Genomic DNA, 15,072 nt, shown 5'->3' with positions numbered 1-15,072 from the left:
ACGGGAAGCTCACAGGGGTGCTGAGCCGCATCCCTGGCCTCCACCAACTAGACGCAAATGGCACCAAGCTCTCCCGATCATGACAACCGAAAATGTCTCCTGACATTGCCAAGTGTCCCCTGGGGACCAGAATCCCCGCCTCCACCCTCTGGTTGAGAACCACTGCTCTGTCATGTTACTATATTCATGGTACCATCATTGTGTTATTATACTTTGAGGACCTCTTAGCTTCAGGTGATAATATAACATACTGTCTCCAGTTCTCCCCAGGGAACCGGGAGCTTCATTTCGCTACCCTGGTTTACCAAGGATGAAAACAGGCTTCAGAGAAGCTCAACAATTTGCCCAAGGTCCCTTGGCAAGGGAGTGACAGGTCCGAGCCTCAAACCTCAACGTTTGTCAGCTACATTGGAATCTGTAGGTTTTAAAGAATTCTTGGCAACATTTTTTTTACGTTATTTTTTAATGTGTATTTATTTTTGAGAGAGAGAAGAAGGGGAAGGGACAGAGAGAGAGGGAGTCACAGAATCCAAAGCAGGGTGTCAGCACAGAGCCCAATGCGGGGCTCGAACTCACGATCCAGACCATGGGATCATGACCTGAGCCGAAGTCGGAAGCTTAACCGACTGAGCCACCCAGGTGCCCCAGTTTTATTTTTTTTCAATATTTATTTTTGACAGAGAGAGAGAGAGAGACAGACAGAGCACGAATGGGGGAAGAGCAGAGAGAAAGGGGGACACAGAATCCAAAACAGGGTCCAGGCTCCGAGCTGTCGGCACAGAGCCCGACACGGGGCTTGAACTCATGAACTCGGAGATCATGACCTGAGCCGGAATCAAGAGTCAGCTGCTTAACCAACTGAGCCACCCAGACGCCCCTTGGCAACATTTTTAAAGTGAAGTAATGGTATCATGGTATAAGGTGTTTTTAAAAAAGAATGTCTTTATCTTTTAGAGATGCGCAATAAAATATTTTATAGAATAGTAAGATTTCTAGAATGACTGGGATTAACTTTGAAATAATAATCCCAGATGAAAAGGTGGACGGGGTGGGGTTGGCCAGGGGGTGATAGGAGTTGGATCTGGGGCTCTCGGTTCATGATACCATTCTGTCTAGTTTGGGGTTTGAAATTCTGTGCAGTAAAAGTGTAACATATCCTTCCATACCTGTTCTTAGGGAAAAGTTATAATTACCATTATGTGGGGTGCCTGGGTGGCTAAGTTGGTTGAGCAGCCGACTCTTGATTTCGGCTGGAGTGGGGGTCTCACAGTTGGTGAGTCCCAGCCCTGCAACGGGCTCTGCACTGAGTGCGGACGCTGCGTGGGATTCTTCTCTCCCTCTCTCTCTGCTCCTCCCCTGCGCACACTTAGTCTCTCTCAAAATAAATGAAAATAAACAAAAACAAAAAAAAATGATTACAATTGTGTTGGATATTATGTGTTGTGTAGGGCTGAGCCATAAGCGAGGGCATTTTCATACCTTCTTTGCCTAACGATATCATTCCCACCTTAAGAAAGAGGTACCAAGCCGGGAGATGTTAATAAATCAGCTCAAACTCTCGGCCTGGAAGGAGATGCCTTGGCTGAGGAAGCGCGGGGAAGCTGCGCCCCCTCGAGGTCAGCGCGGGAGTTGCCGCGTGACCGGGCAGAAGCCGCTGGAATGCAGGGCAGAACGGAATGAGGAGGAAGCAGGAGACGTGTTGGCTGGTCTGGGGTGCAGCGTTTTGGGGGGAGGGCACAAAAAAAAAAGCAATACAAATAAATAATATTTTGTCATTTTTTATGGTGACAAAAGTGTAAGTAAAATTTTAAAGCAATATTGAAAAAATAAAATCAAGGCAACAAAATCCACAATGAATGAAATATCACAATTTTGTTTTACCTTTTTAGACAAATTTTTATTTGTTTTTGAGAGAGAGCAACAAAGAGAGGGGGTGGTGCAGAGAGAGAAGGAGACAGAAGGTGCAAAGCAGGCTGTGGACCGACAACAGAGAGCCGGATGTGGGGCTTGAACTCACCAACTGGGAGATCATGACCTGAGCTAAAAAGTCAGTTGCTTAACTGACTGAGCCACCCAGGCACCCTGAAATATCACAATTTAAAACAGAGTGAGGCAAGTGAGGTGAGTATGTAAATGCAGGGTTGGATCCTATTTTCATTAAGATTTTGATGATTTGTGGGATGCCTGGATGGCTCAGTCAGTTAAGCGTCAGACTCTTGATTTCGGCTCAGGTCACCATCTCACAGTTTCTGAGTCGGAGCCCCTCGTCAGGTTCTGCACAGGCAGCAAGGAGCCTGTGCTAAAATAAAAAAATAAAAAATAAAATAAAAATAAATAAAAAATAAAATAAAAAATAAAAAATAAAATAAAAATAAATAAAAAATAAAATAAAAAATAAAAAATAAAATAAAAATAAATAAAAAATAAAATAAAAAATAAAAAGATTTTGATGATTTGTTCAAGCACAGATCTTTTGCATGGATTTTGTTTTTATAAAATACTACTTGAAAATATTATGCATCTGTAAATCAAAACCACAGCAAGATACCACCTCGCACCGACTAGGTCATCGATAATCAAAGAAGAAAATAACAAGTATTGGCAAGGCTGCGGAAGAGTTGGAACCCTCATGCACTACTGGTGGGAATGTAAAATGATGCGGCAGCTGTGGGAAACAGCTTGGCATTTCCTTGGAAAGTTAAACGCGGAATGACCATGTGATCTGGCATTCCCATTCCTAGGTGGAGACCCAAGGGAAGTGAACGCAGGCGTTCAGACAAATCCTGTACAAGGAGGTTCAGAGCAGCACTAATCAAAATAGCCAAATATGGAGACACCCCAAATGTCCATCAAAAGGTAAACGGATAGACAAAATGTGATAAATCCACACAATGAAATGCTACCCTGCCGTAGAAAGGAAGGAAACACTGACACGTGCTCCTGCGTAGAAGAAGCTAGAAGACATTACGCTGAGTGAAAGGCGCCAGTGGCAAAGGGCCGCGTAGCGTTTGGGGTGATGGACACGTTCTGGAACTAGATAGAAATGATAGCTGCCCAACATGGGGAACATACGAAATGCTGCCGAATCGTGCACTTTACAATTATTTATTTATTTTTAAGATTTTCTTTGTAAGCAATCTCCATACCCAACGTGGAGCTCGAACTCACAACCCAGAGATCAAGAATCGCACACTCAAAATTAAAAAAAAAAAAAAAAAAAAGAGGGGCGCCTGGGTGGCTCAAGTCGGTTAAGCGTCAGACCCCAGCTCAGGTCACGATCAAGCCCCGCATTGGGCTCTGTGCTGACAGCTTGGAGCCTGGAGGCTGCTTCGGATTCTGTGTCTCCTTCTCTCTCTATCCCTCCCCCGCTTGTGATCTGTTTCTCCCTGTCTCTTAAAAATAAATAAACGTGGGGCGCCTGGGTGGCTCAATCGGTTGAGCGTCTGACTTCGGCTCAGGTCACGATCTCACGGTCCGTGGGTTCGAGCCCCGCATCAGGCTCTGTGCTGACAGCTCAGAGCCTGGAGCCTGCTTCGGATTCTGTGTCTCCCTCTCTCTCTGACCCTCCCCCATTCATGCTCTGTCTCTCTCTCTCTGTCTCAAAAATAAATAAACATTAAAAAAAATAATAAATAAATAAACGTTAAAATTTTTTTTTAAAGAATCGCACACTCCACCAACTGAGCCAGCCAGGTGCCCCTAAAGTTATTTCTTTTCTGTTATGTGAATTTTACCTCAATTTTTAAAAAATGGATTTAAATAGGAAAAAAAAAATTATTACAGTGGAAGCTGAGGCCCCTGGTCACACAGCTAGTAACTGTGTGCAGTAACTGGGGGGGTGTTTGAACCCAGGTCCCCTTATCATCTGTATTTCGAATTACAGGAGGGTTCAGAATAACTGCCCAATGGAAATCGACAATTGGCCTCATTTTCGCCCACTGGTTCGGTAAGTTTCTCAAGGGTTGCAGACCACACTTTTAACATCCTTGATGACAGTTCTGGACCCCCTCCTAGAAAATGATGTGTACACATAATTTTGCCTGCAGTCCCAGGCAGTCTGTAGAACTCCTAATTCCTCCTACTCTCTATTGGAGCAGGGCCAGTGAGGTCCTGGCTAAGAAGCTCAAAGTCAAGGGGCACCTGGGTGGCTCAGTTGGTTGAGTTTCCAACTTTGGCTCAGGTCATGATCTCACAGTTTGTGAGTTCGAGCCCCACATGGAGCTTTGCACTGATGGTGTAGAACCTGCTTTGGATTCTCTGTCTCTCTTTCTCTCTCTGCCCTTCCCCCACTACCGCGCTCTCTGTCTCTCAAAAAAATAAATAAACATTAAAAAAATTTTTTAAAGCAGCTCAAAGTTAGACAATACTCTGAGATTCAACCATCTAAGGAAAACCCAAAGGTATAATTATGTTACTAAAGAGACATTCACCTGCATACAGAAGAGAATATGGCAAGCACACCTGTCACTTTCTGAGTGTTTACATGTACAGATTAAAAGGACTGTTCAGAGTGACTACCTTTGGGAGGTGGGTTGTAGGTGAGAAGAGTTAAGTCTCTTTTTCTCCCTCTCTCTTTTTTTTCTTTATGCACGTCTCTGTAGTTTCCATTTTTAACAACCAGACTGTATTATTTTTATAATTAAAAAAATCTGAAAGATGCACGAACAAAAGTCTTTGCCTTTAATTTTTTTTAATGTTTATTTCTGAGAGAGAGAGACAGAGTGTGAGCACGGGAGGGGCAGAGAGAGGGAGACACAGAATCGGAAGCAGGCTCCAGGCTCCGAGCTGTCAGCACCGAGCCCGACGCGGGGCTCGGACCCACAAACCGTGAGATCATGACCTGAGCCAAAGTCAGATGCTTCACCGACTGAGCCACCCAGGCACCCCTGAATTTGATCATCTCTTTAAAGGCTCTCTCTCCAAATAAGGGCACATTCTGCAGTACTGGGGTCAGGACTGCATCCTATGAACTTTGGGGAGATGTAATTCAAGCCACAACAGTGGGTTTTACTCACACTTGGTTGTTAAAGAATGAAGTTGGCCATATGGCTCCCTGTTGGGATTTTTTCATGGCCACCATATCATTAAACAAAACCGTGACAACTGCCCCCCACACCCCACCTGGATCTAGGATTCCCAGCAAAGGAGACCCACCATCTCCATGGAAACCCAGAGATCCTTCAACAGATCACCACTATGAACAGTCCTTTTATTATGCACACATAAACAAATGTGGGGAAAACGTTTTTTTTTCTGTTTTAACACTGTCTTTGGCTCCTTGCTTTTGTCACATAGTAATACAACACAGACACCTTTTCATGGCAGTCTCCTGGAGATCTAGTTCATTCATTTTAATGGCTACCTAGAATTCTACTGAGTGGATGGGCTGTAATTTATTTATCCGATCTCCTATTCCGTGTGAGTCCTGAGACCTGAGAATCAGGGGGCTGAAGGTGTAAGTTCCAATCTGAGTTCGGAAGCCCAAGGACCAGGAGCGCCAATGTCCAAGGGCAGAAGATGTATATACATCTTGACTCCAACAAAGAGAGGGGATTTGTCCTTCCTTTTGGTTCTATTAGGGCCCTTGACAGATTGGATGATGTCTGCCCACCCCTCTGCCACCGGGCACTGGGGAGGATCATCTGCCTGACTCAGTTCACCGACGCAAATGCTAATCTCTTCCAGAGATACTATCCCAGTCACCCCCAGAAATCATATTTGACCAGCTATCTGGGAATCCCTTAGCTCAGTCAAGCTGATACCTAAAAGTAACCATCACGGTGACGATATTAGGAAATAGGGCCTTTGGGAGGTGATTTAGATTATTGGGTCAAGAGGGTGGGGCCATCTTCTTAAGATTAGAGTCCTTATAAGAAGAGGAAAACAGAGAGGAGAAGCCATGTGAGAAGGTGACTATAAGCAAGGAATTGAGCCTTGACAAGATCCCAAATCTACCGGCACCTTGACCTTGGACTTCCAGCCTCCACACTGTGAGAAATAAATGTCTTTTGTTTAAGCCGCCCAGCCTTTGGTATTTTGTTATAGCTTCCCAAGCAGACTGAGACACAGAGCTTGCTGAATACCAGGTCACATCATGGCTGGTGGGTTGGCTTCCGGGGACTGTCATAACAAAGTCCCACGAAAGAGTGGCTTAAATCAATCGAGATGGATTCTCTCACAGTTCTGGAGGCCAGAAATTGAAATGAAATTGCCAACATGGCCACGCTCCCTCTGAACGCTCTAGGTGAGGATCCCAGATATCAGTTATATTGGATTAGGGCGCAGCCTGGTGGTCTCATCCTAACTTGATGTCACGTGCCAACACCCAGTCTCTAAATAAAGTCACACTCCTAAGTACTGAATATTGTTGGGACTTGAACATACCTTTTAGGGGGACACAATTTCTACCATAAGGGGCGAGTGTATATAAAGCCCTTCTGAGAGTTAAGTTCAATGGCCATCTCCAGGGAAGAGCAATTGAACAAATGAATGTTGGGGTCTTTTTTCAGGGAACATCGTTTTCATTTGAAATATCTGACCAACCATGATTCAGACTTGGCTGTTTGGCAGACGTTTTCTTAAAAATGAACAAAATGAGGCTGTCACTCCAAGGAAACCAACTCAGTTCTGTTGCCAATGATAGAATTCAAGCTTTCCAAGGAAAATAAGAATTTTGGAAAACCTACATCTGTCGCCGTGATCTTAACTGCTTTCTGATACTTAAAGAAAGGCTTTTCTGATAATATTGGCAGTGATATTAACGAATGGGACTTTCTGATATTGAAGAATGAAATCTGAACGCCTCTTCATAACCAGTGAACTAATATTTTCCCGACGACCAATGCATGATGTTACAATCAATGTAGAAGGTCCACTCAGAGTGCCAGACAGACTGATAGCTATTAGGGTAGCCAACTGTTGGGGGCTGAATGGTGGCTGCCAAAAAGATATAGTCAGGTCCTAACCCCTAGAGACTGCTAGTGCGATCTTATTTGGAAAAGAGTCTTTGCAAGTGTGATTAAGTTAAGGGTCTCAAGATGAGATCGTTTTGGATTACCTGGATGGGCTCTAAACCCAACGACAAGCATCCAGTATAAGAGGAGGCATGGACAGAGAGGAGGAAAAGGCTACGTGACAATGAAGGCAGAGATTGGAGTGATGGAGCCACCAGAAGCTGGAAGAAGGATCCTCCCTTGAAGATGATCACCCATGCAAATGCCCAGGGACGAGAGGACGTGCTGTATTCTAGGAATCGCAAATCATTCGATGAGGTTCAATATTACATATAACAAATTCAGATATAGACTATAGGAAATAACAAAATAGATACCCACGGACCCACCATCTAGCAAACTTTTTCTTTAAAAAAAAAAAAAAATTTTAACGTTTATTTATTTTTGAGAGACAGAGTACCAGCAGGGGAGGGGCAGAGAGAGAGGGAGACACAGAATCCGAAGCAGGCTCCAGGCTCTGAGCCAGCAGCACAGAGCCGGATGTGGGGCTTGAACTCACGAACCAAGAGATCGTGACCCGAGCCAAAGTGGGACGCTCAACCAACTGAGCCACCTAGGTGCCCCACAGACTTTTTCTATAAAGGGCCAGATAGTAAATATCTTCAGCTTTGCAATTCAGATCGTCTCTGGCTCCACTATTCAGCTCTGTCACTGTAGCTCGAAAGCAGCCACAGACGATACCTAAACAAATGGGCACAAATGTGTGCCAGTAAGACTATTTCTGGACACTGAAATTTGAATTGCAAAGAATTTTCACATATCATGAAGCAGTCTTCCTCCCCCCCACCCCCCAACTGTTTAAAAAAAATGTGAATCCATTCTTAGCTCGAGGGTCATACCAAAGCAGGCGACCTTGATCTAGCTTAAGAAATAGAATATTTCCAGTATTTGAAAGCTCCCTGCACCCCTCCTGGCTATCTCTCTCCCTCTCCTGACAAAGGGCGGTCTTGATCTTGTATCTTGTGTTCACAATCTCTTAGTTTATGTGACGGTTTGACCACTTAATTAGGTACCCTGAACCAATATGTCCTTCGGTTTGTATATTTTTGGCTTTCAGATCAAGGGGAACAAGCTAAGAACACTGCAAGGAGGAATGCCTGTATGGATCTTTTAAGCTTAGTGGCACACAAAGCCTTTTTCCACGGTGGGCAAGAGAAACTGAGGCTAAGGGTGGTTCGGGGATACCCAGAGCTACATAGTTTTCATGGGGCCTCTAAGATGGCCCCTGATGATCTCCACCTCCCTGAGGCACACTTTTATGTGAGCCTTCTCCCACACTGCCCCAAGGTTGGTCTGTGTGACCAGTAGAATAGGGCAGAAGTGGTAGGAGGTTATACGAGACTGTGGTTTCCACCTCGGGCACTCTCTCGACGACAGAAGCCTGTATCCGTCAGCCAACGAAGAGCCTGGAAGAGGTACAGGAATGTTCTTGGAGGTCCATTCTCCATCTGAAGTTAGGCTTTCCAGGGGCTGCTTCTCTGAGAGAGACTGAGCCCGAACCGCCCAGTGAAGCCACTCTGGGACTCCTGATGTTTGGAAACCATGTGAGATGGGAAGTATTTGCAGTTTTAAGCTGCTACAATTTGGGGTGTTGTATTTTGCAGCGACAGCTAACTGATTAATGGGGGCAGTGCCAGAACCTTTCAGCTCCTTGTCTCGGCCCTTATAGGATGCCCTGCTTCTCCCAGTCTGAGTCTGTCTGCCTTACTCCCACAAAGACTTTTTAGTAACCATTTCCTAACATTTTCGGCAGCAGAGGCACATCCTGGAGGGCTCTCGTGTAACCCACGGAAGGGATAATCACAGTGAGACGCTAGACCACACACACAATGGGGGATGGGTCAGCCAGGAGGGAATCTACAACACCTGGCGGGGCAGGGGAGCATGCGTATGTCTTCTCAACCAGTCCAGCCAGAGACTCCTGGGGTACGTGTTTTCCAAACGCTCCCACACCCCAGCCCACGTCTGTGCTGTGGTCTCCATCTGGAACACTTTTCCTGACATCTTTTAAGCCTCCCTGGGTATTTTAAGGCCCCAGACAAATCTCTCTCCTCCAGGAAGCCCTCCTTCACCCTCTGTGATCCCTCTGAATCCCCCCCATGGCACTTCCTTCTGATTTATAGATTCAATATTTGTGTCCCCCCGCCCCACAAAAAATACATATGTTGACATCCTAATTCCCAATGTAATGGTATCTGGGACCAGTGTAATGGTATCTTAGATTAGATCCTGAAAGTAGAGCCCTCATGATGAGATTAATGCCCTTAGACAAAGAGGAGAAGACACAGGATCTCTCTGCTCCCCACTGTGTGAGGATACAAGGAGAAAGTGGGTGCCCACAAACCAGGTAGAGAGCCCTCACCAGATGCCACGTCTGTCGGCACCTTGATCTTGAACTTCCCGGCCTCCAAAACTATGAGTGATGTCTGTTAAGACCCCTAGTCCGTGGTAATTTGTTATCGCAGCCTAACTTAAGACACCTGATTATGGTTTGCTCTTACTGAGAAAACGTGACCGCAGGGGATGATGAGATGTTTATTTGTAGTGTGGTACAGAATTCGATACAGCTCTCTCGGCTTTACCTAATTGTATTATTCATTCTTCTATGGATTGTCACATTTTTAGAGTTAGAAAGAGTATTAAAAATCATCCAGGGGCTGGGGCGCCTGGGTGGCTCAGTTGGTTAAGCTCCCGACTTCGGCTCAGGTCATGATCTCGTGGTTCGTGAGTTCGAGCCCTGCATCGGGCTCTGTGCTGACAGCTCAGAGCCTGGAGCCCGCTTCCGAGTCTGTGTCTCCCTCGCTTTCTGCCCCTCCCCCGCTCATCCTCTGTCTCTCAAAAATTAAAGAAAAAAAAAATTATCCAGGGCACCTGGGTGGCTCAGTCAGTTGAGCATCTGACTCTTTTTTTTTTTTCCAACGTTTTTTACTTATTTTTGGACAGAGAGAGACAGAGCATGAACGGGGGAGGGGCAGAGAGAGAGGGAGACACAGAATCGGAAACAGGCTCCAGGCTCCGAGCCATCAGCCCAGAGCCTGACGCGGGGCTCGAACTCACGGACCGCGAGATCGTGACCTGGCTGAAGTCGGACGCTTAACCGACTGCGCCACCCAGGCGCCCCGAGCATCTGACTCTTAATGTCAGTTCAGGTTCTTGATCTCGGGATCACGCGTTCAAGCCCCACACTGGGCTCCATGCTGGACGTGGGGCTTACTTAAAAAAAAAAAAAAAAAAAAATCATCCAGTCCAGGGGGGTTGGCCAACTTTTCCTGTGAAAAATCAGAGAGTCAATATTTTCAGCCGTGCGGGCCAGATGGTCTCTGTCGTAAGGACTCAATTCTGCTGTTGCAGCTGGAAAGGCCATAAAGGATGTGTCAACAAAGGAGTATGGCCACATGCCAATAAAACTGTATTTACAAGTCCTAGCAGTGGGCCAGATTTGGCCCGGGGGCCACGGTTTACCTGCCTATGACCTAGTCCCACGTTTTCATGTAACAAGGAGGGGGTTCACCGAGGGTCACGTGGGAAGTTAGGAACAAAACCCGAACTCACTCTCAGGCCTGCCAACATCCTATCTTTGTGCCTTCGCTTTGACCTCTTGGCTGGCTTCTGTGGGCCCAATTAAACCTTCTTTTCCTCCACTAATTGAGCTGGGACTTTTCCCAGATGCCTCTGGGCAGGTACCCACCAGAAAGTGCAAGGTACATGCACTCGTAACCGCCCGTGTCTCAGGTTAACTACCGGTAGTTTGCCTTTCCTTCTTAACATCAGAGACCCTGCCACATTCTTCCCATGCATACATCCTATGCTTCCCTAAACAGACTCAGAGACGTGAAGTGTCAAGAGAAAAAGCCGAGGGGTTGGAATGAGATAGACCCGGGTCCTGAGTCCGCCCCACCGGGAGCTCTGCGTGACCGCGGGCGAGTCACTTTGCCACCGAGCCCGAAAGTGTTCCTATAAAACGGGAGGAACAACCCACCTCAGAAACAAACCGCTTGTAAAATCCCTGCTTCGCATGTTGTGAGCGCTTCATAGAAATTCCCAGATGCGGTCTGGGCTTGGATTTGCTCATGACAGAGTGGGCGGTTCCTAGGGTGGTCCCTGGTATTTGCACTTTTGTATAACCCCTACCCTTGGGTGTAGAGGACTTGGGATTCGCTTTTCACGAACGGAATATGAGACAAAGGAAGTGATAGAATGTGGTTCCTCAGACGATTACATCTATGATCACCGTATGATCCCGAAATTCTACTTCTCGATATTTATCTCAGTATATAGCTGAAAGAATACACAAGGAAACTTTTTAGATGATGGAAAAAATGTTCCCTATCTTGATTATGGGGGTGATCACGTGGGTGTATACATTTGTCAAAACTGGTTAAATGGGCCACTTAAAAGGGAGGGTGGTGTGATGGAATGTTCTTTCCAAGATTAGGTTGTAAAAATCTATGATCCAGAAATTCCACTCCCAGGTGTATGACCCAAAGAATGGAGAACAGGTGTTCAAACACATGTTTATAGCAGCACTATCTGCAATGGCCAAAAAGCAGAAACAACCCGGGGGCACCTGGGGGGTGCTCATCGGTTAAGCGTCCGACTCTTGATCTCAGCTCAGGTCATCCGTGATCTCACGGTTTGTGGGATCGAGCCCTGAGTCGGGCTCTGTGCTGACATCGTGGAGTCTGCTTGGGATTCTCTCTCTCTCTCTCTCTCTCTCTCTCTCTCTCTCTCTCTCTCTTTCCCTCTCTCCCTCTCCCCCACTCGTGCTCTCTGTCTCAAAATAAACAAATGAACTTAAGAAAAGGGGGGGGGGGTAGGAAATTCTGTCCCAGGCTACAACATGGATGGACCTTGAGGACATTAAGCCAGTCACAAGAGGACACATCCTATACTACTCCATGACCCCCATGGCGCCCACTTGTGTGAGGCAGCTGAAGAGTCAAATTCATAGAGACGGAAAGTAGAACGGGGGGGGCGCCAAGGGCTGGGGGAGGGGGAGGGGGAGGGGGAGGTAGGGTTCAATGGGGACAGTTTCGGTTTGGGAAGATGAAAAGGTTCTGGGGACGGACGGCCGTGGTTGTACAGGACGGTCCAGCAACGCAACTGTATTTCATGCCACTGGACCATGCATTTAAAAATGGTTAAGAAGGGGGCGCCTGGGTGGCTCAGTCGGTTAAGCCTCCGACTTCAGCTCAGGTCACGATCTCATGGTCCGTGGGTTCGAGCCCCGCATCAGGCTCTGGGCTGATGGCTCGGAGCCTGGAGCCTGCTTCCGATTCTGTGTCTCCCTCTCTCTCTGCCCCTCCCCCGTTCATGCTCTGTCTCTCTCTGTCTCAAAAATAAATAAACGTTAAAAAAAAAATTTAAAAAAAAATGGTTAAGATGGAGAACTTGATGTTGTGTATTGTACCATAGTGACAGTAATAATGATAATGATAATGATGATGGTGGTGATGGTGATGATAATCACAGGACATTTCTTTGAAGCCAAGACCCAGGAAGCCACAGAGCATGACTCCTGCAGCTAAAATTAGGCTGGGCTTGAGCGCCCGGGCTTGAGAGTTCTTACGCCTACAAGGGGCGGCAGCCTCAGCCTCCCCCGCCAATCATCCCGCAGCCAGAGAGTGGCCTACCCACCCCCTTCCCAAAATAGGCTGGGAGGCTATTTTGGTACAATTTGTACTCTCATAAAATGAGATCCTAGCACATTGGTGCTCCCTGGCGGGCAGCCGGCTTATCACCAACACCCAGCAGGTGCTAGATGAGCCCAAGGAGAGGTGCTCTGGGGAATTGCAAAGCTGGCCTTGGGAATCCGGCTCCAGACCCTCCTGCTAGTCACCCTGAGACGAAACTGAGGCTCAGAGAAGGGGAGTTCCTCGCCCAAGGCCACACGCCCCGCGGATGAAAAGCCAGGGTGTGGACGGGTCTGAGAAGCTACACGGCCGATTCCGCTTTTTCTTTCAGCTTTGGCAAAGACAGACGGTTGTGGATTCCCCACCACGGTCAAGATACGGAACCGTCCTATCCCCCCCGCCCCGTTCTCCTGGCCCCTTCGAAGACGGTCTCTTCTACGCCCCAGCCCTGGCACCCACTGATCTGTTTTCGGCCCCTATAAGTCCATTCTTCCTAACACATCCTGTAATGAGAGCACACAGGATGTAGTCCGAGGCTGACTGCATTCGCTCGCCAAATGCCTCTGAGACTCAGCCTCATCGCTGTGTGTATCAGCAGTCGGTTCCTTTTCATCGCTGAGTAGTATTCCATTGTGTGATGTTCACCCACTCGCCGGCTGCAGGACACGTGGGATGTTTCCGGTTTTTGAAAACAACCACTTTAAACATTTCCTGGGTGAACACGAGTTTACGTTTCACTTGCGGCATTATATGGCGAACGGTGTCTCATTTCCCAAGAGACCACCCAGCTGTTTCTGGCCGGCACTTGGCTAGCGTTCCAGGTGCTCCAAATCCTTACCAGCACCTGGCATTGTTAGCTATTATCTTATCCATTCTAAGCCGTATCGGATTAACCTACTACGGCTGCCATAACGACAGAGTGGCTTAAATAAGAGAAATGCATTTTCTTACAGTTCTGACAGCTCCGGGTCCAAGACAAAGGCATCGGCAGCAACGTGTGTTTTCTTCTGAGGCCTCTTCATTGCTTGTAGATGGCCATCTTCTCCCTGGGCCCTCATATGCTCTTTTCTCTGCCCGTGTCTGTGTTCTAATCCCCTCTTCTTATAAGGACCCCAGTCGTATTGGAGTAGGGCCCACCCAAAGAGCTCATTTTCACTTAATCACCTCTTTAAAGACCTTATCTCCAAATATGGTTACGTTCTGAGGTATTGGGGATTGGGGCTTCAACCTATGAATTTTGGGGGGACACGATTCAGCCTCTAACAGATATGTAGCGGTATTTTGTTGTTTTAAGGTGTATTTCATGTGATTACTTGCCGTCCATATATTCTCTTTGGTGAACTGTCTGTTCAGATTTTTTGCCCAATTTTTTATGGAGTTTTTTCTTCCTTCCTTCCTTCCTTCCTTTTTTTTTTTTTTTTTGAAATAGAGAGAGAGGTGGGGAGGGACAGAGAGAGAGACAGAGACAGAGAATCCCGATGTGGGGCTTGATCCCACGACCCTGGGATCAAGACCTGAGCTGAAATCAAGAGTTGGACGCTCAACCGACTGCCCCACCCAAGGCGCCCAGGAGTTTTTCCTTTTTTATTGGAAAAGTTTTTATACCTTTACTGAGATAGAATTGACATACAATAAACTGAGCATATTTAAAGCATAGAGTTTGATAAGTTGTAATACGCATATAGACCTGCAAAGCCATCACTACAGTCAGGATTGTTAAGATTCCCATTGCCTAGTTTCTGCCTGCTTCTTCCCCCTTCCTCCCACCTTCGCCTTCTAGTCCTCGTCTCCCCAAGCACCCATTGATCAGCCTGTTACTCTAAGTTAATTTGCCTTTTCTAAAATTTTATTTAAATGGACTCATAGAGTGTGTGTTCTTTTTTTTTTTTAAAAAAAAGTTTATTTATTTTGAGAGAGAAATAGAACTCAAGAGTGTGAACAAGGGAGGGGCAGAGAGAGAGAGAGAGAGAGAGGGAGAGAGAGAATCCCAAGCAGGCTCCGCTCCGCACTGTCAGCGCAGAGCCTGATGTGGGGCTCGACCCCACAAACTGTGAGATCGTGACCTGAGCCGAAGTCAAGAATTGGGTGCTTAACTGACTGAGCCACCCAGGCGCCCCTCGTCCACTCAGCTTTTGATGGACGTTTGTTTGTTGTTTCCAGTTTGGGGCTATTACGAAGCCGCTATGAATGTTGGTGTGCATGTCTTTGTAGGGACATGTACATATTTTCATTGCTCCCGGGCAAGTACCTGAGTAGAATAGCTGGGTTATATGACAAGTGACCACACCATTTTTGAAGAAACTGCCACTGCCTTCCAAAGTGGCCACGCCATTTTACGCTCCCGCCATTTTACGCTCCCGCCATTTTACGCTCCCGCCATTTTACGCTCCCGCCTGTGGAATATGAGAGTTCCTTTTGCTCCACAC

The sequence above is a fragment of the Panthera tigris genome, chromosome A2, assembly GCF_018350195.1.
Source record: "Panthera tigris isolate Pti1 chromosome A2, P.tigris_Pti1_mat1.1, whole genome shotgun sequence".
Lineage (NCBI taxonomy): Eukaryota > Metazoa > Chordata > Mammalia > Carnivora > Felidae > Panthera > Panthera tigris.
Note: the sequence above shows the minus strand (reverse complement) of the source record.